Here is a 27,454-nt window from a genome sequence, read left to right on the forward strand (position 1 = left end):
AATAAACACTCACCTTTGTTTCAATTTACCTTGTCCTGGTCTGCTTCTGGGTTCTGGCTTAGTAAACCGTGACACTCTCTCTCTCTCTCTCTCTCTCTCTCTCTCTCTCTCTCTCTCTCTCTCTCTCTCTCTCTCTCTCTCTCTCTCTCTCTCTCTCTCTCTCTCTCTCTCTCTCTCTCTCTCTCTCTCTCTCTCTCTCTCTCTCGTGAAATTGAGTAAGCAGTGTGGCATCAAATGAGAACTTGAACCAAACAGTATACAAACCTCTTTCGCTCCACTCACCAAGCAGCCAGCTACAGTGGGGGAAAAAAAGTATTTAGTCAGCCACCAATTGTGCAAGTTCTCCCACTTAAAAAGATGAGAGAGGCCTGTAATTTTCATCATAGGTACACGTCAACTATGACAGACAAAATGAGATTTTTTTTCTCCAGAAAATCACATTGTAGGATTTTTTATGAATTTATTTGCAAATTATGGTGGAAAATAAGTATTTGGTCAATAACAAAAGTTTCTCAATACTTTGTTATATACCCTTTGTTGGCAATGACACAGGTCAAACGTTTTCTGTAACTCTTCACAAGGTTTTCACACACTGTTGCTGGTATTTTGGCCCATTCCTCCATGCAGATCTCCTCTAGAGCAGTGATGTTTTGGGGCTGTCGCTGGGCAACACAGACTTTCAACTCCCTCCAAAGATTTTCTAAGGGGTTGAGATCTGGAGACTGGCTAGGCCACTCCAGGACCTTCAAATGCTTCTTACGAAGCCACTCCTTCGTTGCCCGGGCGGTGTGTTTGGGATCATTGTCATGCTGAAAGACCCAGCCACGTTTCATCTTCAATGCCCTTGCTGATGGAAGGAGGTTTTCACTCAAAATCTCACGATACATGGCCCCATTCATTCTTTCCTTTACACGGATCAGTCGTCCTGGTCCCTTTGCAGAAAAACAGCCCCAAAGCATGATGTTTCCACCCCCATGCTTCACAGTAGGTATGGTGTTCTTTGGATGCAACTCAGCATTCTTTGTCCTCCAAACACGACGAGTTGAGTTTTTACCAAAAAGTTCTATTTTGGTTTCATATGACCATATGACGTTCTCCCAATCCTCTTCTGGATCATCCAAATGCACTCTAGCAAACTTCAGACGGGCCTGGACATGTACTGGCTTAAGCAGGGGGACACGTCTGGCACTGCAGGATTTGAGTCCCTGGCGGCGTAGTGTGTTACTGATGGTAGGCTTTGTTACTTTGGTCCCAGCTCTCTGCAGGTCATTCACTAGGTCCCCCCGTGTGGGTCTGGGATTTTTGCTCACCGTTCTTGTGATCATTTTGACCCCACGGGGTGAGATCTTGCGTGGAGCCCCAGATCGAGGGAGATTATCAGTGGTCTTGTATGTCTTCCATTTCCTAATAATTGCTCCCACAGTTGATTTCTTCAAACCAAGCTGCTTACCTATTGCAGATTCAGTCTTCCCAGCCTGGTGCAGGTCTACAATTTTGTTTCTGGTGTCCTTTTACAGCTCTTTGTTTCTTGGCCATAGTGGAGTTTGGAGTGTGACTGTTTGAGGTTGTGGACAGGTGTCTTTTATACTGATAACAAGTTCAAACAGGTGCCATTAATACAGGTAACGAGTGGAGGACAGAGGAGCCTCTTAAAGAAGAAGTTACAGGTCTGTGAGAGCCAGAAATCTTGCTTGTTTGTAGGTGACCAAATACTTATTTTCCACCATAACTTGCAAATAAATTCATAAAAAATCCTACAATGTGATTTTCTGGAATTATTTTCTCTCAATTTTCTGTCATAGTTGACGTGTACCTATGATGAAAATTACAGGCCTCTCTCATCTTTTTAAGTGGGAGAACTTGCACAATTGGTGGCTGACTAAATACTTTTTCCCCCCACTGTATATACTCTCCAACATCCAGCCGGGTGGAGAACTCAGACAGTGGGGGAGAGAAAAGGCCCTCAAGCAGAGGGGTGATAAGCATATTTACATTTACATCATTTAGCAGACGCTCTCTAGAGCGACTTACAAATTGGTGCATTCAACTTATGATAGCCAGTGGGACAACCACTTTTTTTTTTTAATTTTTTTTTTTAATGGGGGGTGGGGGAAGAAGGATTACTTTATACTATTCCAGGTTTTCCTTAAAGAGGTATGGTTTCAAGTGTCTCCGGAAGGTGGTCAGTGACTCTGCTTTCTTGGCGTCGTGGGGGAGCTTGTTCCACCATTGGGGTGCCAGAGCAGCGAATAGCTTTGACTGGGCTGAGCGGGAACTGTGCTTCCGTAGAGGTAGGGGAGCGAGCAGGCCAGAGGTGGATGAACGTAGTGCCCTCGTTTGGGTGTAGGGTTTGATCAGAGCCTGAAGGTAAGGAGGTGACGTTCCCCTCACAGCTCCGTAGGCAAGCACCATGGTCTTGTAGTAGATACGAGCCTCAACTGGAAGCCAGAGGAGTGTGCGGAGGAGGGGGTGACATGAGAGAACTTGGGAAGATTGAACACCAGACGGGCTGCAGCGTTCTGGATAAGTTATAGGGGTTTAATGGCACAGGCAGGGAGCCCAGCCAACAGCGAGTTGCAGTAATCCAGACGGGAGATGACAAGTGCCTGGATTAGGACCTGTGCCGCTTTCTGTGTAAGGTAGGGTCGTACTCTGCGAATGTTGTAGAGCATGAACCTGCAGGATCGGGTCACCGCTTTGATGTTAGCGGAGAACGACAGGGTGTTGTCCAGGGTCACACCAAGGTTCTTTGCAATCTGGGAGGAGAACACAATGGAGTTGTCAACCGTGATGGCGAGATCATGGTGCGGGCAGTCCTTCCCCGGGAGGAAGAGCAGCTCCGTCTTGTCGAGGTTCAGCTTGAGGTGGTGATCCGACATCCACACTGATATGTCTGTTCGCCACCTGGTTATCAGAAGGGGGAAAGGAGAAAATGAATTGTGTGTCGTCTGCGTAGCAATGATAGGAGAGACCATGTGAGGATATGACAGAGCCAAGTGACTTGGTGTATAGAGAGAATAGGAGAGGGCCTAGAACTGAGCCCTGGGGGACACCAGTGGTGAGAGCACGTGGTGCGGAGACAGATTCTCACCCCGCCACCTGGTAGGAGCGACCTGTCAGGTAGGACGCAATCCAAGAGTGAGCAGTGCCGGAGATGCCCAACTCGGAGAGGGTGGAGAGGAGGATCTGATGGTTCACAGTATCAAAGGCAGCGGATAGGTCTAGAAGGATAAGAGCAGAGGAGAGAGAGTTAGCTTTAGCAGTGCTGAGAGCCTCCGCGACACAGAGAAGAGCAGTCTCAGTTGAATGACCAGTCTTGAAACCTGACTGGTTTGGATCAAGAAGGTCATTCTGAGAGAGTTAGCAGGAGAGTTGGCTAGAGACGGCACGCTCAAGAGTTTTGGAGAGAAAAGAAAGAAGGGATACTGGTCTGTAGTTGTTGATATCGGAGGGATCGAGTGTAGGTTTTTTGAGGAGGGGTGCAACTCTCGCTCTCTTGAAGACGGAAGGGACATGGCCAGCGGTCTAGGATGCGTTGATGAGCGAGGTGAGGTAAGGGAGAAGGTCTCCGGAAATGGTCTGGAGAAGAGAGGAGGGGATAGGGTCAAGCGGGCAGGTTGTTGGGCGGCTGGCCGTCACAAGTCGCAAGATTTCATCTGGAGAGAGAGGGGAGAAAGAAGTCAAAGCATAGGGTAGGGCGGTGTCATTTGATTTAATAAATGAGGATCGGATGTCGTCAACCTTCTTTTCAAAATGGTTGACGAAGTCATCCACAGAGAGGGAGGGGGAGGAGGAGGAGGATTCAGCAGGGAGGAGAAGTTGGCAACCCCTGTAGCTCAGTTGGTAGAGCATGGCGCTTGAAACGCCAGGGTTATGGGTTCGTTTCCCACGGGGGGGCAGTATGAAAAATGTATGCACTCACTAACTGTAAGTCGCTCTGGATAAGAGCGTCTGCTAAATGACTAAAATGTAAAATGGTTAGAGGCAGAGGCTTGAAATTTAGAGTGGTAGAAAGTGGCTTTAACAGAGGAAGAGAATGTAGAGAGGAGGGAGTGAAAAGATGACAGGTCCGCAGGGAGTCTAGTTTTCCTCCATTTCCGCTCGGCTGCCTGGAGCCCTCTTCTGTGAGCTCGCAATGAGTCGTCAAGCCACGGAGCAGGAGGGGAGGACCGAGCCGGCCGGGAGGATAGGGGACATAGAGAGTCAAAAGATGCAGAAAGGGAGGAGAGGAGGGTTGAGGAGGCGGAATCAGGAGATCAGAGGGAGAAGGATTTAGCAGAGGGAAGAGATGATAGGATGGAAGAGGAGAGAATAGCGGGAGAGAGCGAGCGAAGGTTGCGACGGCACATTTCCATCTGAGTAGGGGCAGAGTGAGTAGTGTTGGAGGAGAGCGAGAGAGAAAAGGATACAAAGTAGTGGTCGGAGACTTGGAGGGGAGTTGCAGTGAGATTAGTAGAAGCACAGCATCTAGTAAAGATGAGGTCAAGCGTATTGCCTGCCTTGTGAGTAGGGGGGGACGGTGAGAGGGTGAGGTCAAAAGAGGAAAGGAGTGGAAAGAAGGAGGCAGAGAGAAATGAGTCAAAGGCAGACGTAGGGAGGTTAAAGTCACCCAGAACTGTCACGCCATCCTCAGGAAAGGAACTTATCAAGGCGTCAAGCTCATTGATGAACTCTCCAAGGGAACCTGGAGGGCGATAAATGACAAGGATGTTAAGCTTAAATGGGCTAGTGACTGTGACAGCATGGAATTCAAATGAGGAGATAGACAGATGGGTCAGGGGGAAAAGAGAGAATGTCCACTTGGGAGAGATGAGAATTCCTGTGCCACCGCCAGATGCTCTCGGGGTATGCGAGAACACATGGTCAGAGGAGGAAAGAGCAGTAGGGGTAGCAGTGTTTTCCGTGGTAATCCATGTTTCCGTCAGCGCCAAGAAGTCGAGGGACTGGAGGGTAGCATAGGCTGAGATGAACTCTGCCTTGTTGGCCGCAGAACGGCAGTTCCGCTCTCTCACCCACCCTTAGAGTGGCAGCAGCCACGCGGTGTGAAGCGTTTGTATGGCCTGTGCAGAGAGGAGAGAACAGGGATAGACATAGTTGACAGGCTACAGAAAAGGCTACAATAATGCAAAGGAGATCGAAATGAAACGAACTAAACATCTGGGAAATCGAGAGAGCGGGGCCTCCCTCACTTACGTTTCACTGAAACACTCAAATAATAAACACTCTCCCAACTTCCACTTTAGAAATGATAATTGTTGTAAACTACAGCGGTTCAATGTTTTCTAGGAATAGACTCTAACTTAGTTTATTCAGCTAGCTAACTTGGTAGAGTATTCTTCCGTGAAAACCGTCCAGGGCACCGAATCCTATGACGCCATAGCCAACTAGCATGCCAGCCTCCAATAACACGGTTTAGCACCAATACTCGATTACAACAAACCACCAGTGTGTTAACACGCCAAACAGATCATTCGTGTCCGTGTCTAACATTGTGTAAAGTTTTGGGTTAGTTTTGACAGTTTGAGTGAGTACGTCGTTAACTTATTCAGCCAGTTAGTTAGCTAGAATAGTTAGCATACTAGCTAGCCATTGCTCTCTGCCATCGAACCAACCCCTCCTCCCACGGCACGAAACACACAGAGAGAGCCAAGCTAACATTAACTAGTCACCCATGTCCCGAATTCCCTTGAACGACTCTGGTTACCAGTATGTAAAAACAAAACAAAAATAAATGTAGGTTATAACTTACCCTTAGTAGCTACTGTTAGCCAGTTAAGTGCAAAGCTAGCCACTGAATCGATTCAGCCAGTTCGCGTCTGTCCCAACGGAGAGAAAGTGTCTCCAAATATTACAGCTAGGTCGTTCCAGCTATTGTTTAGTTAGCTATCCAGGTAGCAACAAGCTAGCTACATTTCGAGTACAGTAGCTACTAACTACCTAACGTTAACGCTTCAGATAATGAGGTTAGAAAAACAGCTGAATGGTAGGTAGCTAGCTGGCATAATTACATGTATTCTTAAGCGTGAAATAACATTGGAAACAACTATCCACAGTTGCTAATTGTTACCAGTAGCTACCCGCTAGCTAGCTAGCTAGCTTTATTGGTCCAGGTAGTGGGTTCGCTAGCCTCATGCTTCACCGGGCTCAGCCGAATACAATACTTACCTACAATAATTACCTACAATAACCTACAATAACTACCTAGATAAACTACCTACAATACCTAACTACAATACCTACCTACAATCTAAATACATGGTTTAAGCTTTACTCGACACCATATAAGAAGCCAAGCTTACCTCCCGCTAGAGAAACACAACCTCACCCGACCAGTATCCACCACTCATATGGAGTCCATACATGAGACGTGTGTGGTACAGTGGCTTGCAAAAGGATTCACCCCCTTGGCATTTTTCCTATTTTGTTGCCTTACAACCTGGAATTAAAATTGATTTTTTGGGGGTTTGTATCATTTGATTTACACAACATGCCTACCACTTTGAAGATACAAAATATTTTTTATTGTGAAACAAACAAGAAATAAGACAAAGAAACAGAAAACTTGAGCGTGCATAACTATTCAACCCCCATAAGTCAATACTTTGTAGAGACACCTTTTGCAGCAATTACAGCTGCAAGTCTCTTGGGGTACGTCTCTATAAGCTTGGCACATCTAGCCACTGGGATTTCTGCCCATTCTTCAAGGCAAAACTGCTCCAGCTCCTTCAAGTTGGATGGGTTCCGCTGGTGCACAGCAATCTTTAAGACATACAACAGATTGTCAATTGGATTGAGGTCTGGGCTTTGACTAGGCCATTCCAAGACATTTAAATGTTTCCCCTTAAACTACTCGAGTGTTGCTTCAGCTGTATGCTTAGGTTCATTGTCCTTCTGGAAGGTGAACCTCCGTCCTAGTCTCAAATCTCTGGAAGACTGAAACAGGTTTCCCTCAAGAATTTCCCTGTATTTAGCACCATCCATCATTCCTTCAATTCTGACTAGTTTCCCAGTCCCTGCCGATGAAAAGCATCCCCACAGCATGATGCTGCCACCATCATACTTCACTGTGGGGATGGTGTTCTCGGGGTGTTGGGTTTGCGCCAGACATAGCGCTTTCCTTGATGGCCAAAAAGCTCAATTTTAGTCTCATCTGACCAGAGTACCTTCTTCCATATGTTTGGGGAGTCTCCCACATGCCTTTTGGTGAACACCAAACCTGTTTGCTTATTTTTTTCTTTAAGCAATGGCTTTTTTCTGGCCACTCTTCTGTAAAGCCCAGCTCTGTGGAGTGTACGACTTAAAGTGGTCCTATGGACAGATTTTTTTAAATAATGGATTTAATGGTGCTCCGTGGGATGTTCAAAGTTTCTGATATTTTTTTATAACCCAACCCTGATATGTACTTCTCCACAACTTTGTCCTTGACCTGTTTGGAGAGCTCCTTGGTCTTCATGGTGCCACTTGCTTGGTGGTGCCCCTTGCTTAGTGGTGCTGCAGACTCTGGGGCCTTTCAGAACAGGTGTATATATACTGAGATCATGTGACAGATCATGTGACACTTAGATTACACACAGGTGGACTTTATTTAACAAATTATGTGACTTCTGAAGGTAATTGTTTGCACCAGATCTTATTTAGGGGCTTTATCCTGAAACAAGTTATCTTTTTCATTTCACTTCACCATTTTTGATTATTTTGTGTATTACATGAAATCCAAATAAAAATCCATTTAAATTACAGGTTGTAATGCAACAAAATAGGAAAAACGCCAAGGGGGATAAATACTTTTGCAAGGCACTGTAGGTGTCAGCCAGCCTAGCGGTTAGAGCATTGGGACAGTAACCGAAAGGTCGCTGGTTTGAATACCAGAGCAGAGAAGGTGAAAAATCTGACGGTGCCCTTGAGCAAGGCACTTAACCCTAATTTGCTCAAAGGGTGCCATACTACTATGTCTGACCCTGTAAAACAACACATTTTAGTCATTTAGCAGACGCTCTTATCCAGAGTGACTTACAGTTAGTGAGTGCATACATTTTTCATACTGGCCCCCCGTGGGAAACGAACCCACAACCCTGGCGTTGCAAGCGCCATGCTCTACCAACTGAGCTACAGGGGACCTACTTCCATATGTTTGGGGAGTCTCCCACATGCCTTTTGGCGAACACCAAACGTGTTTGCTTTTTTGTATTGTCACCTATCTGGTGTATGTGACAATACAAAATCGCTAATAGCCTAACCACAGATCAAGCAACATTATGGACTAAACATTAAAATCCTGTTGCTGCAGGATCATTTTGCTGTGACAATATAGGTCAAATGAAGGTCCTACATCTGTACCTCAACCAGCTTTACTCTGATTTTCATTTTTGGTTCATTTTGCTCCAATTACATGTTTTACCCATCTGCCATTGCAGCTGGGTTGTCATTGAGCATCATGACAATGTGAAGAGCTCGTTTGACTGTGACCTATTTTTAACCCCACCCCCTGAATGCAATTACTCTGCTAACAGAGTCAGCAGTCTAAACGTGATTCAACATTCTCAGTAATGAATACAGGGCAATGGTTTTGTGATAGTAACTTGAAGCTAAGCATAATTTATACTGTATATAGGCATGGCCAAAATGTGCATCAAAGGCTAGAGGAGCTCTTGTGAGAGATGTGATTCTGTTGCTACTATTCCATAACACTCAGATACTTACTGACAGTGTAAAGACATGGAAGATAAAAAAAAATTCAGGTATCAACCCCTTACTAGCCTTGTTGAGAACCAGGCTTTGGCGTGACAACATGAATTTGGAGGTATGGCTACGCGAGACTAACCCCTAACGACCATAGATGAGCAAACCCACCTCCCTTCTCAGTGTCTTCTCTCCACCCACAGGTTTGTGTTGTTACCTGGGGAACTCAAATGTCAGTCATGCAAATGAGGTTAGGAGGAGTCTCCAGCCTGGAGGGCTGCTGGGCGCCCTCTCCTTCCCTCTCCTCTCCTTGTGAGATTAATAACACCATGACTGGCAGCCTGGGAGCTGGGGCTTGTTCAACACTCACATATGGTCAGCTAGCATTGACCTCCACTAGCCTAGCCTGGCCTGGCTAGCCATAGCAAGCTCTGTCTGGCCACGGCCAGTGCTGCCTGATGGACTGATTGGAGGTGATTGATTATCTATTGATCAGTAGTGAAGGGGCAGGCTGGAGGTGGTGATGGGGGGAGCTGGGGGGTATATTTACGGCCATGTATCATCAGGGAATAGGTGGAGTCAGACCCCAGAGGATTTACTGTTTCTGCCCATATTATTCCCCCATACATTCACCCCTTGTCAGAGCTTGAGGAACAGCCCTGGCACACAGATATGTAAAAACAAAGCCGGGCGAGTATATCTCCAGCTGACAGGTACAATATGAGAGGCGCCTGCTTCTCTAACAAGAAGAGAGACATTCTTCCAATGGTTCCAAAGGAACACCGCGTCACTTTCTCTGCCCGTTTCTTTCTTCCTCCAGGGATGACTTAGGGCGTTTTTACACTACGATAGATTCTCTAGACCTTTTACTAAACTTGTGAAATACTCATGTCTACTACACCACCTCTGGAGGTCGTGGGCGAGACTTGATCGGAGAGTACCCCCCTTCGAGCAGTTAGATGTAAACAGAATGGTCTCTTCAAGCGAAATGCTCCTGTAGTAGAAATCTTAATAGCAGATCAAGGTTTTTGAAACAGCTGAAATGTATTCCTTATATTTAAGACTTGTTTTATTTAGTTTTTAACCTGAAATTCCAGTAACAACCTTTTACATTCTGAAATTGTCGCCATAGCTTTAAAAAAAACAGTCAACAATGCTTGGCTGCACTGCACGTACATTTGACCAGCAAGCAGCTGATCTCAACTCCCCAGTGAATTACCCACATTTTCAGTGGCAAATTTGGTTTTACCACATGTAATGATTTGCATGATATTGATAAAAATGAAGCCTGGTTTGTTCTAAGGTAACTTTGGTAAGCTAAATTTGTAATGTAGGCCTACTGTACTTTTATATTCGTATGAGAGGGGGTGTAGGGGTCAACCACTCTGTGGGGGTGGTGGGTGAGATTTTTTTTTTTGGGGGGGTGTAACAGCTGGAATGTGTCATCTGATTGTCCTTGGGTGTGATCAACACCAATCCTCCTACGAGGGCCTCTGCTGCTGAAGAGGACTGTGAGCTCCTGATCTCTGTAAGACCTTCAAGTGTATGACTACTCGCAAAGTAGCTGGCCCAGATGGTATTCCCGGCCGCGTCCTCAGAGCATGCGCAGAGCAGCTGGCTGTAGTGTTTACAGACATATTAAACCTCTCCCTGTCCCAGCATGTGATCCCTACATGCTTCAAGATGTCTGCCATTGTCCCTTTACCCAAGCAAACAAAGGAAACCTGCCTAAACGGGGGGCCAGTATAAAAAAAATATGTATTCACTAACTGTAAGTCGCTCTGGATAAGAGCGTCTGCTAAATGACTAAAATGTAAATGTAAATGTAAATGACTATAACCCTGTAGCACTCACTTCTGTCATCATGAAGTGCTTTGAGAGGCTGGTCAAGGACCACATCAGCTCCACCTTACTTAAACCTAAACCTATTCCAATTTGCATACCGACCCAACAGATCCACAGATGTTGCAAACGCCATTGCTATGCACGCTGCCCTATCCCACCTGGACAAGACCTATGGAATCTATAATGGCGCCAGAGGGAATGGTGGCCGTTTTATGGGCTCTGACCAATTGTGCTATTTTGTAAAAAAAATTTAGGTGATCTTAACTTTTTTTGTACATAATGTTTCCACCATCGTTTCCTATGACTGAAAAGTGCTTCTGGACATCAGAACAGCTATCACTAACCTCCATTTGAATGAGGACTTCTACTTCAATGAGTCGGAGGCGAAATACATATTGATTATCGCAGACCAGACCTAAATCCCTGACGCTCGAAGAAGGAGGAGAAGCCGCTATAGAGGCCGGCGTGCAGGATACCTGACGAGACAACATCGGAGAGTGGATAAATCGCCTCTACCCTCCGCATAATTGGTGAATGTGCTATCACTGGAGAATAAACTGGATGAGCTCCGTTCGAGACTATCCTATCAACGTGATCTGAATAACTGTAATATCCTATGTTTCTCTGAGTCGTGATTGAACAAGGACATGGTAAATATACTGAACATGTAAAGTGTTGGTCCCATGTTTTTTGAGCTGAAATAAAAGATCCCAGAAATTTTACATACGCACAAAAATATTATTTCTCTCAAATTTGGTGCACAAATTTGTTTCCATCCCTGTTAGTGAGCATTTCTCCTTTGCCAAGATAATCCATCCACCTGACAGGTGTGGCATATCAAGAAGCTGATTAAACAGCATGATCATTACACAGGTGCACCTTGTGCTGGGGACAATAAAAAGCCACTCTAAAATGTGCAGTTTTGTCACACAGCACAATACCACAGATGTCTCAAGTTTTGAGGGAGCGTGCAATTGGCATGCTGACTGCAGGAATGTCCACCAAAGCTGTTGCCAGATAATTTAATGTTAATTTCTCTACCATAAGCAGCCTCCAATGTCGTTTTAGAGAATTTGGCAGTACGTCTGAAACCAGCCACCCGGACAGATGATGAAATTGAGGAGTATTTCTGTCTGTAATAAAGCCATTTTGTGGGGAGAACTTGTTCTGATTGGCTGGGCCTGGCTCCCCAGTGGGTTGGCCTGGCTCCGAATTGTGTGGGCCTATGCCCTCCCAGGCCCACCCATAGCTGCGTCCCTGCCCAGTCATGTGAAATCTATAGATTAGGGCCTATTGAATTGATTTCAATTGATTTATTTCCTTATATGAACTGCAATTCAGTAAAATCATTGAAATTGTTGCATGTTGCGTTTATATTTTTGTTCAGTATATAAATCGAGCAGTTTTTTCTATACATCGGCAGGACAGAATGGCTGAGAGGAGGGGATGTGTTTCTTTGTTAACAACAACTGGGAATTGATCTCTAATATTAAGGAGGTTTCGAGGTTCTGCTCGCCTGAGTTAGAACACTTCATGATAAGCTGTAGACCACACTATTTACCAAGAGAGTTGTCATCTATTTTTTTCGTAGCTGTATATTTACCACCACAAATCGATGCTGGCACTAAAACAGCACTTAATGAGCTGTATAGGGCCATAAGCAAACAAGAAAATGCTCACCCAGAGGCGGCGCTCCTAGTAGCCAATGACTTTAATGCAGGAAAACTGAAATCCCATTTTACCTAATTTCTACCAGCATGTCACCTGTGCAACTACAAGTGAAACAATTCTAGATCACCTTTACTCCGCACACAGAGACGCATACAAAGCTCTCCCTCGCCCTCCATTTGGCTAATGTGACCATAACTCTATCATCCTGATTCCAGCTTACAAGCAATAACTCAAATAGGAAGTGATCCGATGAAGCGGATGCTAAGCTACAGGACTGTTTTGCTAGCACGGACTGGAATATGTTCCGGTATTCATCCGCTGGCATTGAGGAGTTTACCATATCAGTCACCTGCTTCATCAATAAGTGCATCAACGACGTTGTCCCCAAAGTGACCGTACATACATATCCCAACCAGAAGCCATGGATTACAGGCAACATCCGCACTGAGCTAAAGGCTAGAGTTGCCGCTTTCAATGAGCGGGACACTCATCCAGACGCTTATAAGAAATCATGTTACGCCCTCTGACGAACCATCAAACAGGCAAAGTGTCAATACAGGATCAAGATCGAATCCTACTACACCGGCTCTGATGCTCGTCGGATGTGGCAGGGCTTGCGAACTATCACAGATTACAAAGGGAAACCCAGCCGCGAACTGTCCAGTGACGCAAGTCTACCAGACGAGCTAAATACCTTCTATGCGCGCTTTGGGGGTAGCAACACTGAACTATGCATGAGGGCACCAGCTGTTCCAGGAGGCGTACTCAGAGCATGCGCTGACCAGCTGGCAAGTGTCTTCACTGACATTTTCAACCTCTCCCTGGCCCAGTCTGTAATACCTACATGTTTCAAGCAAACCACTATAGTCCCTGTGTTCAAGAACACCAAGGTAACTTGTCTAAATGACTACAGCTCTGTAGCACTCACATCTGTAGACATGAAATGCTTTGAAAGTCTGGTCTTGGTTCACATCAACACCATCATCCCAGACACCCTGAACCCACTCCAATTCGCATACCACCCCAACAGATCCACAGATGACGCAATCTCTATTGCACTGTACTCCCTGTTCACCCGCGATTGCGTGGCCGCGCATGACTCCAACACCATCATTACGTTTTTAGAACATACGCCGGTGGTAGGCCTGATCACCGACGATGAGACAGCCTACAGAGAGGAGGTCAGAGACCTGGCAGTATGGTGCCAGGACAACAACCTCTCCCTCAATGTCAGCAAGACAAAGGAGCTGATCCTAGACTACAGTAAACAGAGGACCGACCACGCCCCAATCCACATCGACGGGGCTGCTGTGGAACAGGTCGAGAGCTTCAAGTTCCTCAGTGTCCACAAGGAACTATCATGGTCCACACACATCAACATAGTCATGGAGAGGGCACGACAACGCCTCTTCCCCCTCAGGAGGCTGAAAATATTCGGCATGGGTCCTCAGATCCTCAAAAGTTATACAGCTGCACCATTGAGAGCATCTTGACTGGCTGCATCACCGCTTGGTATGGCAACTGACTGCAAGGTGCTACAGCGGGTAGTGCAAATGGCCTAGAACATCACTGGGGCCGAGCTCCCTGCCACCCAGGACCTCTATACCAGGCGGTGCCAGAGGAAAGCCCTAAAAATTGTCAAAGACTCCAGCCACCCAAGTCATAGACTGTTCGCTCTGCTACCACACGGCAACCAGTACCGATGCACCAAATTTGGAACCAACAGGACCCTGAACAGCTTCTACTCCCAAGCTATAAGACTGCTAAATAGTTTGTTAAGTAGTTAACCAATAGCTACCCGGAATATCTGCATTGACCCTTTTTCCACTAATCTCTTTTGACTCATCACATATGCTGCTGTTACTGTTTATTATCTATCCAATTGCCTATTTACTTTATCCCTACCTATACAGTGCATTTGTTACGTTACAGCCTTATTCTAAAATAGATTCAATTTTTTTTCTCTCTCATCAATCTGCACACAATACCTCATAATGACAAAGCAAAAACTGTTTTTTAGAAATGTTTGCAAATGTATTAAAAAATAAAAAACGGAAATATCACATTTACATAAGTATTCAGTACTTTGTTGAAGCACCTTTGGCAGCGATTACAGCCTCGAGTCTTCTTGGGTATGACGCTACAAGCTTGGCACACCTGTATTTGGGGAGTTTCTCTCGTTCTTCTCTGCAGACCCTCTCAAGCTCTGTCACGTTGGATGGGGAATGTCTCGCCAGAGATGTTCGATCAGGTTCAAGTCCGGGCTCTGGCTGGGCCACACAGAGCCTTTTTTTGTATTTATTTTTGTACTTTTACCCCAATATCGAATTGGTAGTTACAGTCTTGTCCCATCGCTGCAACTCCCCTACGGAACATCCCACAGCATGATGGTGCCATCACCATGCTGCACCGTAGGGATGGTGCCAGGTTTCCTCCAGACGTGACACTTGGCATTCAGGCCAAAGAGTTCAATCTTAGTTTCATCAGACCAGAGAATCTTTTAGGTGCCTTTTGGAAAACTTGTGCCTTTTTCTGTGGAGTAGCTTTCGTCTGGTCACTCTACCATAAAGGCCTGATTGGTGGAGTACTGCTGAGATGGTTGTCCTTCTGGAAGGTTCTCCCAATTCTGGAGCTCTGTCAGAATGACCATCTGGTTCTTGGTCACCTCCCTGACCAAGGCCCTTCTCCCCCGATTGCTCAGTTTGGCCGGGCGGCCAGCTCTTGGAAGAGTCTTGGTGGTTCCAAACTTCTTCCATTTAAGAACGATAGAGGCCACTGTGTTCTTCGGGACCTTCAATGCTGCAGACATTTTTTGGTACCCTTCCCCAGATCTGTGCCTTGACACAATCCTGTCTCTGAGCTCTACGGACAATTCCTTCGACATGCACTGTCAACTGTGGACCTTATATAGACAGGTGTGGGCCTTTCCAAATCATGTCCAATCAATTGAATTGACCACAGGTGGACTCCAATCAAGTTGTACAAACATCTCAAGGATAATCAATGGAAACAGGATGCACCTGAGCTCACTTTCGATTCTCATAGCAAATGGTCTGAACACTTATATAAAACGTTTTTTTTTATTGTTTTCTTTATATAAAAACCTGTTTTTCGCTTTGTCATTATGCTGTATGTTGTGTAAGGAGGTAACATAACAAAATGTGGAAAAAGTAAAGGGGTCTGAATACTTTCCGAATGCACTGTATGTACAGTACATATCTACCTCAATTACCTCGTACCCCTGCACATTGACTCGGCACTGGTACCCCATGTATATAGCCAAGTTATCGTTACTCATTGTATATTTATTCCTTGTTTTATTATTTTTCTATTTATTCCTCGTTTTATTATTATTTTTTACTTTTTTTAAAACAGTTTTTGCATTGTTGGGAAGGGCCCGTAAGTAAGCGTTTCACTGTTAGTCTACACCTGTTATTTATGAAGCATGTAACAAATACAATTTGATTTGATGTGAGGATTCTGTTCATTGACTACAGCTCAGCTTTCAACACCATAGTCCCCTCCAAGCTTGTCATTAAGCTCAAGGCCCTGGGTATGAACACGTCCCTCTGCAACTGGATCCTGAACTTCCTGACAAGCAGACTCCAGGTGGTGAGGGTAGGCAACACAGGGGCCCCCAGGGGTACAGTGGGGGAAAAAAGTATTTAGTCAGCCACCAATTGTGCAAGTTCTCCCACTTAAAAAAATGAGAGAGGCCTGTAATTTTCATCATAGGTACACGTCAACTATGACAGACAAATTGAGAATATTTTATCCAGAAAATCACATTGTAGGATTTTTAATGAATTTATTTGAAAATTATGGTGGAAAGTAAGTATTTGGTCAACTACAAACAAGCAAGATTTCTGGCTCTCACAGACCTGTAACTTCTTCTTTAAGAGGCTCCTCTGTCCTCCACTCGTTACCTGTATTAATGGCACCTGTTTGAACTTGTTATCAGTATAAAAGACACCTGTCCACAACCTCAAACAGTCACACTCCAAACTCCACTATGGTCAAGACCAAAGAGCTGTCAAAGGACACCAGAAACAAAATTGTAGACCTGCACCAGGCTGGGAAGACTGAATCTGCAATAGGTAAGCAGCTTGGTTTGAAGAAATCAACTGTGGGAGCAATTATTAGGAAATGGAAGACATACAAGACCACTGATAATCTCCCTCGATCTGGGGCTCCACGCAAGATCTCACCCCGTGGGGTCAAAATGATCACAAGAACGGTGAGCAAAAATCCCAGAACCACACGGGGGGACCTAGTGAATGACCTGCAGAGAGCTGGGACCAAAGTAACAAAGCCTACCATCAGTAACACACTACGCCGCCAGGGACTCAAATCCTGCAGTGCAGATGTGTCCCCCTGCTTAAGCCAGTACATGTCCAGGCCCGTCTGAAGTTTGCTAGAGTGCATTTGGTTGATCCAGAAGAGGATTGGGAGAATGTCATATGGTCAGATGAAACCAAAATATAACTTTTTGGTAAAAACTCAACTCATCGTGTTTGGAGGACAAAGAATGCTGAGTTGCATCCAAAGAACACCAGACCTACTGTGAAGCATGGGGGTGGAAACATCATGCTTTGGGGCTGTTTTTCTGCAAAGGGACCAGGACGACTGATCCGTGTAAAGGAAAGAATGAATGGGGCCATGTATCGTGAGATTTTGAGTGAAAACCTCCTTCCATCAGCAAGGGCATTGAAGATGAAACGTGGCTGGGTCTTTCAGCATGACAATGATCCCAAACACACCGCCCGGGCAACGAAGGAGTGGCTTCGTAAGAAGCATTTGAAGGTCCTGGAGTGGCCTAGCCAGTCTCCAGATCTCAACCCCATAGAAAATCTTTGGAGGGAGTTGAAAGTCCGTGTTGCCCAGCGACAGCCCCAAAACATCACTGCTCTAGAGGAGATCTGCATGGAGGAATGGGCCAAAATACCAGCAACAGTGTGTGAAAACCTTGTGAAGACTTACAGAAAACGTTTGACCTGTGTCATTGCCAACAAAGGGTATATAACAAAGTATTGAGAAACTTTTGTTATTGACCAAATACTTATTTTCCACCATAATTTGCAAATAAATTCATAAAAAATCCTACAATGTGATTTTCTGGATATTTTTTCCTCATTTTGTCTGTCATGATGTGTACCTATGATGAAAATTACAGGCCTCTCTCATCTTTTTAAGTGGGAGAACTTGCACAATTGGTGGCTGACTAAATACTTTTTTTCCCCACTGTATGTGTTCAGCCCCCTCCTGTACTCCTTGTACAGCCATGACTGCATGGCCACACACGACTCCGTTGGGCCTGATTGCCGACAGTGACAAGACAGCCTACAGGGAGGAGATTCGAGTTCCTCGGCGTGCACAACCTTTAGTTCTGCTACCCGACCCGAGTTCGACGGGCCCCAACATTATACATCGGGTTAGGGCCAGGTAGGGCCTATTTTTCCATCAATAACTAGGGTACAGGCAGGGCTCGGGTATCACTAAATTGATCACTAACATTTTGAAGCTGAGCCATTTGTTCGTGCTCTGCTGCTCACTACAGTCATATCTGACTAAGATCATAAGATGATGTCAGAAGTGCTTCAACCTCGTCAAATATAAGACAGGAGAGATTATTTAATAGAAAATAATAATGTTCCTTCAGTTTTGTCTGAGTTTAGTGTGACGAAAAGTAGCTAACAGCTAACTGCTCTATCATGTGTCTTCATTGAGCAGAGCAGCCCAAGCGGAGCCATTGCTATGGATACTTACAGACTCAGAGCGCCATTAGCAGAGAGCATGCAGAGCCAGCTGAGCACAGGGAGCAAGGGACAGACAGAGAGGAGCAGCAAATGAATTTACTAACAGTTATTTCTGATTTCGGGTTTCGGGCAGGGCCGGCCTTAAATTTGGCAGAAGCAATCGGGCCTGGGTAGGTCTCAGGCTTAAAAATCTTGGGTCGTTGTGTCATGGTCCCCTGGAGGTTTTGTCTAGTTCCCGGTTGGTCCCAGGGACATTCTTGGGATGTTGTGTCATGGTTCCCTGAAGGTCCCCTGAACTTTCTTGGGCCGTTGTGTCATGGTCCCCTGGAGGTTTTTGTCTAGTTCACAGTTTGTCTCGGGGACGTCACCTGATGGTCGCAAAGAAACGTTCTCCCTCCCCAAAAAATGTTTTACCCAGGGCACACGCACTCTAGTTTCATTACACATCACTCCTTGTTACTGTTGCCAAGCCCATGAAGGCCCTGATCCAGTCACAGTTCTTTGTCTTTTGGCAATGCTAGGGACACCCACACACAAAAAGTGCTTTTAACATAGTGTTTTCAACTTACATATTTAACACTTTGACATACGGTACATTATTACATGATTATATTGTGTATGTTTATTCATACAGTCATTATTTAACATGTCCTCACCTGGGATTTTAACTCACAATCTCTTGGTTCATGGCATTCCGATCTTCCTGCTACACCACCATGTACAGTATGTATCAATGACTGATTTCACCTGTAGGCCTATTCCTACACTTTGCACTTCAAAGTAAATCTCAGCTCTGTTAAAAATACACTGAAGAAAAACTATTATATTTATCATAGTGATTCAGGAGTAACATTAAAACAATAATATGCCCCACCAACATTAGACAATTATACTGAAAACCCAAACTCAAATTGCTGAAATAAGTAAATAAAATCAATGAGAGAATATTCTGATTAACTGATAACTAAAATAGCATCGCAGATGGCACTCTTTAGCTAAGTGTAGAGATGTATTATAGGTAATGAATGTGTAGGGGACTTCTGAAATTCTACAGACTTTGTGGCACAGCAGAAAGATCAGCATACCCTAAACCCAGAGATTATAAATTCAAATCCCAGGTGGGGTCATATTAAAAAGTCATTACTAAGTTAATAAATATAACAGCGTACCACTTACCTTAAAACCCCTTATAATGGTTTGGGACACCTGGGACCATCAAGTGACAAAAACCTCAAGAGGGCAATGACACAACGTCCCAAGAACGTTCAGGGGACCTTCAGGGGATCATTACACAACATCCTCAGAGTGTCCTAAAAACGTTCTCGGGGACGTCCCCGGGACAAACTGGGAACTAGACAAAACCTCCAGGGGACCATGACACAACGTCCCAAGAATGTTCAGGGGACCTTAAGGGGACCATGACACAACATCCCAAAAACGTCACCGGGACAAATCGGGAACTATAAAAATGACCGCCAGAGAATGTTTTCTTGGGACCATCACGCAACGTCCTAAAGACTAGTAAAATGAAAGTCATGAGAACGTCCTAAAAAGTTCCTGACATGGTCCTCAGTGACGTCCTAGGAACTTACAGAAAACTAGACAAAGGTCCCCCAGAGAACTTAAGGGACCTAATGGGAACGTCACCCAATGTCCTCAAGACGGCCTCTGTTTGCTGGGGACCCACTTTATATTGGTAAATACAGTCATACTTGACATAGCACATTCATTACCTATACTGTATATCCTATTGTGTACATATAAGGCTATTACTATGCATACTACCTCTTCTATTACTGGTTATTTATTATTTGATTCTTTATTATTGATATTGATTATTGTACTGCAATGTTGAGGGAGCTAGCACACAAGCATTTCGCTGCATCTTTTATACCTACTGTAAACCGTGTACGTGACAAATAATATTTGATTTGATTTTGATTGTGTAACCCTGTCACCCCTGGGCTGGGCCACACAGCAGTAAGCCGATCAGCCTGCGGACCAAAGGTCTGTGGTGTGGCAGATAATCAGATTGAACTGGATGACAATGAATGTGATAAATGTAGATGGTCATAATATGATGAGATCTCCTTCCCTGTATTGATGCGATGGGAGGATTTAGGTCTATAGATGTATACGTGTAACATGACCACGTGACATGCACAACGTTAAGATGTTCAGCTTGGTCCATGTATGACTGGTGCAATTGGATTTCTCTCCACAGCATGTGGCCTGATGCATGAGTTATGAAGGGTGTATAATATCTTGGATATGGGTTGGATATGGCTGATAAAATCTGGAATGTAAGGATATGTGAGCTATGGATGCTATAAGGTCCATTGTGACGTGAATGTCATGATCGTCGTAAGAACCGGACCAAGGCGCAGCGTGATATGCGTACATCTTTTAATGAGTACTTTTCAACAATAACAAAACAACAAAACGATACGTGAAGTCCTAAGGTTAACAAAACACAAACCTCTCCGGAACAAGATCCCACAAATGACAACTGCACAACAGGCTGCCTAAGTATGGTTCCCAATCAGAGACAACAAGACACAGCTGCCTCCGATTGGGAACCACCCCGGCCAACACAGAAACACACGATCTAGAAAAGAACACATAGAAAACAAAACATAGACACTACACATATAAACTAACACCCTGGCTCAACATATAAGAGTCCCCAGAGCCAGGGCGTGACAGTGAAGGTGTTCTGGATGAAAGGGATCTCTCTTAGTGTATGATTGATGTTGATGTTGCTGATTTTGGGGAGAGATCAAATTTCCTCCACTGAACCAACAGGGGCTAATTTCTAAACATTCCAGGCTATCCAATGTTTCCCCAACATACAAATGTGGAGGTAACCAGACCCACATTTCACTTATATGGAGCTACATTCCACTTCCCTGAGAGAGAAGGATGTATAGAGAAAACGACCCAGGCTGATAAAAATGTTTTTCTTCATTCCAGCATCATATGTAATCATTCAGCTCAGGTCTGCTCAACACAACTTGCAACACACATGCACACACACTCAAACAAACTAACGGGCTAGTTTAACTGGCCTGTCTGGTTTTATCTTGTGTTAAGAACGCTCTGGGGATTGGTTTACATAGATTGATGGGGGTGTCATAGGACAATTGGTTGGGAGGAGGAGGTGAGTTTTCCATCCTAATGTGCTGGGTGAGCCCTGGCTCCCTAAGGTCAGGCTGATCTGTAGTAATTAATGACCAGACCCGGTTTCCCGATGGCGATGGAACTTAGGTTTACGGTTGTTTTTAACGATGCATCTTTCCTATAACGGCCGAAGATGTAACATGCGTTTCCCAAAACACCATGCAGAGAGAACGGTCGTTAAGTGCATCGTTGGAGCATGTGTCGATACTAATAGGATTGAATGAAAGGGAGTGCTGCTCTCGGATCAGCTTTTCCCATTCAAATCTTTCCTTAACATTAGAATTATCTCACAATACTGACGAAGGATCAGCTCCAAGATGGGATAATTTTCACCTTTCTTTCAAGGGATTGTCCATTAATAACATGTCTGATGATATTAACTGGTTCAGTTTAAGCCTGCAGACCATATAAACATACAGTACATATTCCTAGAGTGCCTCATGAGACCTGTCTCCATGTGTATGTTTTTTTTCTCTCTCAATATGTGTCCGTCCATCCTTCTGTCATATGTAAGAGATTACAATATGAATCTAAATGGAAATATCTGATGGTGCATGTCTGTCTGTCTATCTCCCTTTCTCCATCTCCCCCTCGCCTTCCAGCTCCCTCTGCTGCTGTTGTGCAAATTGATTCATCTTGTAGCATCTAGTCTGGGGGAGGGTAGAGTGGGGGTTCACGTCAGAGACAGTTTGAAATATGCATGTGTGAGTGTTCATGTGTCAATGTGTGTGTGTGTATGTGTGTGTAAGAGAGAGACATGGAGAGAGAGAGAGAGAGAGAGAGAGAGAGAGAGAGAGAGAGAGAGAGAGAGAGAGAGAGAGAGAGAGAGAGAGAGAGAGAGAGAGAGAGAGAGAGAGAGAGAGAGAGAGAGAGAGAGAGAGAGAGAGAGGGGACTGGAAAGTGTACAAGAGACGGAAAGTGATGTTAGGTGATGCTGAAATGTGCATGTATTCAGTTTGTGCAATGGCATAGTGTGTGTATAAGAACTAAAGGGGGGAGAGAGAGAGAGAGAGTAAAAATTATGAGAAGAAATGAAACACATATTTGTGTGTGTGCTCTGTACATTTTTGCCCGCTCAGGCGAAAACGTAAGCGCTTCATATGGAGTCCCAAAATAGAGAGATGTCCATTAATTAAACATGGACCTGCTGTACATACTCCCTTTCCAACAGCCCTGCAGGAGAGAGAGAGAGGGAGAGGGAGGGAGGAAGGGAGGTAGGGAGGGCAGTCATGATGGGGTTTCACTGCCAGATTCTGGAGAGGTTATTTCATATGGAACTGGGATCATGTAAAGGCCTGGGTCACTAGAAACGAGTCTATATTTCAGTCTGTTTGTAAAGCCTGTGTCCTGTTCATTCTAGAAATATTTTGGTCAAATCCCATCCTACATTACCGTGTCTTCCCTCCCATTGTACCTCTCCATCTATTTCTGTGTCTGCACCTCCCTCTATCTCTTTCACTCCCTCACCTCTCGGCTAAATCACTACCCCGCTCTATCTTTCACTCCCTCACCTCTCGGCTATATCACAATGCCATGACAACAGTGATGGAATGAATTGGCTCTCACGGATCTCATGAATGCAGAACCTGAGGAGTGGCATGTTGGATGTACGTCTGAGGAGGTGGAGAAACAAGATTACCCTCACCCCCAACTCCTCCTTCATCACCCCCACCTCTCTCTGACTCTCCCATGCTGAGAGAGACAAGCAGCCGGGAAACGACCAGTGGCAAGACTGAGTGAGAAAGAGAGACACAGTGACAGAGAGAAAAATAGAAAAGATGTGGATGAGAGTGAGAAAGGAGAGAGAATAAAGATAGAGTTAGGAAAAGTCAGTACTTTAAGGAAAAATATTGGTAGTGGCTTGATTTATATGCCAGCAACAGTGCCTCCTCTGAAATGGCAAAATGCATCCAAACATCTTTCTCTCCACAAAGCTTAACCAAATACTTACCTCATGCTACTCAACAAACACTCACCATACTTTCACCACACACTCACCACACACTGGCTACACACATGGGCCTTGTGGAGCAGCTGAGGAATCATGAGAGGTCAGGGTGGGCAACGCCACGTTGCAACGCCACATCCATTATGGCAGCCACGGCCCCAGCTGCCACCAGCTGATGGACATTAAGCAAAGTGTAGGCGGATTTGGCTGAGCCAGTTATGGGATAACTCAATAACATTACTTTGTTAGGTCGGCACAAGCTGTTTATTTTATAATGCACTGTGGTTTTACCACGGCCTGCTATCTAACTCCCAGGCACGGGCGTACATTTCTAAGCTGATTATCTCCCTTAGTCTATATATATATAGGGGCGGGGCGGGGGGGGGGATAAGGAGTAGTGATTGCGTTGCCATCCGGCTCACAGAAGGCACAGGGTGGCGAGTACCTGTCAAGTAAGACAGCAGCGATGATCCCCATCATATTTTTTATATTCCCTTCTGGAGACCCAGTGACGACTAGGAAAGACTAGTTGGCAACCATGGAAGTATGGTGACAGCGAGGAAAGACTGCTGACATCTGGGCAGGCTTAAGCACAACCTTCGCAAGGAGGTACCCACTATCTCGCTATGGAAATATACATAATAAGATACCCCTTAGGTTGGCGAGACCTGGATAGGATGATCGACCTACAGGACAGACCACTGTTATGACCACCCATGAGGGACAACCGACGACGGAACAGCTAAGTGATTTATCTAGGGTCTGCAGATATGGGAAGATCTGCAAAAACAATAGCGGTCTGAAGATACATCAGGCAAAGATGAAGTGTACACTACCCAATAGTTATGTGCAACGCACATGTCAACCTGGTGAGACGGAGGAGAGGCCGGTGCGGGAGCCAAACCACAGTTCCTAGAATCTCCATTAGCATGACGAAAGAGGTGGCGACCACAACATCACTGATGCACCAGGGGAGACAGAGGACCAACAGAAGAGGAAGACACACAACAGACAAGACAATCTGTACAGAACACCAACACAGGAGAGACCAGGAAGGAGCCTGTGAAATGGCCTGCTGCATCAGCAAAGAAGGAATGGGAGATGTTCAACCGAGACTTGGATCAAGTGATTATTTTTGGGGGGGTCGCCAAAGGGGGGGGTCAAGAACCAGTCATGGGTGGCCATGGGAAATCAGCTAAGCGTATCACAAATACTGTAGCTTTGAAAATTGGCTTTGCATTGTATTGAATAACTGTTTCAACTGTTAATTTGTATCTGCCCTAATTGATTTAACTAAATCAATTTGAAGTTATCCATATTGATCCATATTCAAGTTAGATACATGTTCAGTGGTAACTTCCCCTCCAACAAACCTTTACCCCCCTCAAAGGACTTTTTTGAAAGTTGAAGCTGATTTACTGCATTTCTACACAAATTAAATGGTCCTCACATGGTCCTCAAGCCAGCCCTGTAATGCCACTAAACTGCCAAAATAAATGCACTGTCTTTTCTCTCCAATCTGAGCCAGATTGACAGCGCTCTGACCCAATGAGAATGGGGGGGCACTAAGGGTGGCCAATCATATTTCAGGGGTGGCTGGTCCCACCCCTGCCACCCCTCTGGCAACGCCCCTGCAGGAGAGCTCAAAGCAATGAAGGAAGCGGTGGATGAACACCTTACTGGAGTCCACAACAACCCCAGGTGTGAAGAGGAGCTGGAGGAGATGGCAAAACTCATGAACCCACCATCCCTTTCAAGGTGTCGGAACCGAGCTGGTGGAAGGTGAATGACTTTCTCAAGAAGGCCATGGGAAGATCAGGGCCTAATGGTATTCCGTACAAGGTGCACATGTACTGCGAGAGGCTCAGGAGGAGACTATGGAGGCTGCTGAAAGTGGCATGGAGGGAAAACTTTGCAGAAAGCTGCCTAGTTGCTGAGGGGTGTTTCATTCAAAATAAGAAAACTCCAACAACTTCAAGCAATTCCGAACCATCTCACTCCTCAATGTGGAAGGGAAAATCTTATTTGGAAGCCTGGCAAAAAGGCTGACAACATTCTTGTTGGACAACAGATACATCTAGTTGGGCAACAACTGGTGGAATCAACGTTGTTTCCACGTCATTTCAACACAAAAATTCTATGGACTGTCATCAGCGCAAATTAATGTAGTCTTTTTTTCACCACACTTTAACCTATATCCAATGACATTGTGAATATTTTGGGATTTCATGTTGAATTCACCTTAGTTGACAACTAAACCAAAAGGGCTGAGTTCCAGGAGTGTCTGGCTGCCTTGAACACACAAGCCTCATCTCAAAGATAAAAAAGGAGACCTGGCAGTCCTGTGGCTAGACCTAACCAATACCTATGGAACCATACCCCACAACCTGGTGGAAACCACTCTCAAGACCTACCATGTTCCTGCAAGATTTCAGAAGCTCCTCCAGTGCTACTTTGACAACTTCAAGTCAGAGGCTGGAGGTAGGTATCGTGACTGTGTGCGCTGTCTAAGTCATTCTGTTTTCTGCAGCGATGAACCTCCCCGTGAATTCAGCAGAGAAGCCCAGACAGGGTGCAGTATTGGCAAGCAGTGTCCAGCAGGCTCCAATCAGAGCATTCATGGACGATCTGACAATCACAGCTAAGTCAGTTCCGGAAGGCAGATGGATTTTGGAGGATCTGGAAGAGCTCACCAAAGGGGCCAGAATTAACAAATTCCTCAGGAGATGGCTGGTGGCCCAAAGAAGCTTCTGCTCCATTGGTCTGTACAGTACATGCAGCAAGCTACAGCTGCCAATTACATATGTGGTAGAGGAGTACAAGGCAACAAAAGCACACCAGGCTATGATGCTGCGAGACAGCAAGGATGAGAGGGTTCACCAGGCAGAGATTGATGTCAGAATGGGTCGCAAGTGGTCAGCCAGCAGAGCGCTAAGGGAGGCAGAGGAACAGCTGCAACACGCTGACATTGTTGGGGCGGTAAACCAAGGCAGGCTGGGTCTGGGATGCACAACCAGGTCAAGCTGGAAGAAAGCAGATCCAAAGAAGTGCCGTGGCATGGTGCAGAGGGAAGTCTGAAAACCTGAGGAAGAAAGCAGGCATGTCAGAGCCATAGCCATGAAAAACAGGGCAGCTGGACACGCTGGGAGAGCGTGCAAGAGAGGGCACTCATCTGGAAAGACATCTGGAACATGGAAGGGCAGGGGATTAAGTTTCTGCTTTACAGTGTTTTGCCCACACCAACAAACCTCCGCAGGTGGTGGTTGACAGAGAGCTCCAGCTGCACACTATGTGGATGACCAGCCAAACTGGAGCACGTGCTCTCCTCCTGCCAAGCAGGTCTGAACAATGGAACATTCAGGTGGCAGCATGACCAAATATTGACTCAGCTGGCCGTGGGACTGGAGCAAGCAACGAGAAAGCCAAAACAAGTCACCTGCTGTTTCATCCACTTCCTCAGGTCAGGCGAGAGCGCAGCAAAGGGCATAAGGAGCAAAGGGATCCTTGCCACAGCAGGTGACTGGGAGATGCGGGCAGACCTCAAGAAGCAGCTCAGATTCCCAGAGAAGCAAGCACAAGTCTCAGACCAGATATTGTTGTCTGTTCTAGAGGCACCAAGCACAGTGCCCTGGGAGGAGAGGATAGAGGAGGCACATGAGCGGAAGCTCAAGAAATACCAGTCCCTCATTCTTGAGAGTCAGCAGAATGGTTGGAGAGCCTGGAATCTACCAGTTGAAGTCGGCTGCAGGGGCTTCGCAGGCCAATCACTCTGGAGAGCCCTGTTGCTACTCGGCATTGAAGGAGTTGCATGGAAGAAGCTAGTGGCTGACTTCAGCAAACACAAAGAAGTAGCATCCTGTTGGATCTGGCTGAAGAGGAATGAGCGGTGGCAGAGCCAAGCAAGCAGTAGGGAGGCAGGGCTGAGTTGAGATGTGGATCGAGGGGGTAGTTCCAGGACGCTGGTTCTGCCATGTTCGTACTGTATTTACATTGTGTAAATTCTGTATCTATACACTGAGTGTACAAAACTCTTTCCTTGACATAGACTATCCAGGTGAAAGCTATGATCCCTTATTGATGTCACTTGTTAAATTCAGTCAGTGTAGATGAAGGGGAGGAAACAGGTTAAAGAAGGAGGGTGAATGGGCAAGACAAAATATTTAAGTGCCTTTAAACGGGGTATGGTAGTAGGTGCCAGGCACACCCGGTTTGAGTGTGTCAAGAACTGTAACGCTCCTGGGTTTTTCACGCTCAAAAGTTTCATGTGTGTATCAAGAATGGTCCACCACCCAAAAGACATCCAGCCAATTTGACACAACTGTGGGAAGCATTGGAGTCAACATGGGCCAGCATCCCTGTGGAATGCTTTCGACAT

At 45.5% G+C, this 27,454-nt stretch overlaps 1 non-coding gene and 1 pseudogene across 1 annotated transcript; both read left to right on the forward strand.

Annotated features, from left to right (window-relative positions):
- The first annotated feature begins 3,825 nt into the window (after window positions 1-3,825).
- Window positions 3,826-3,899, forward strand: trnas-uga. Its single transcript has one exon. It is a non-coding gene; the product is annotated as a tRNA-Ser (tRNA).
- Window positions 3,900-24,885: 20,986 nt separating this feature from the next.
- On the forward strand, window positions 24,886-27,008 carry LOC121544477 (annotated as a pseudogene).
- The last annotated feature ends 446 nt before the right edge of the window (window positions 27,009-27,454 follow it).

This window comes from Coregonus clupeaformis, chromosome 29 (genome assembly GCF_020615455.1).
Source record: "Coregonus clupeaformis isolate EN_2021a chromosome 29, ASM2061545v1, whole genome shotgun sequence".
Classification (NCBI taxonomy): Eukaryota; Metazoa; Chordata; class Actinopteri; order Salmoniformes; family Salmonidae; genus Coregonus; species Coregonus clupeaformis.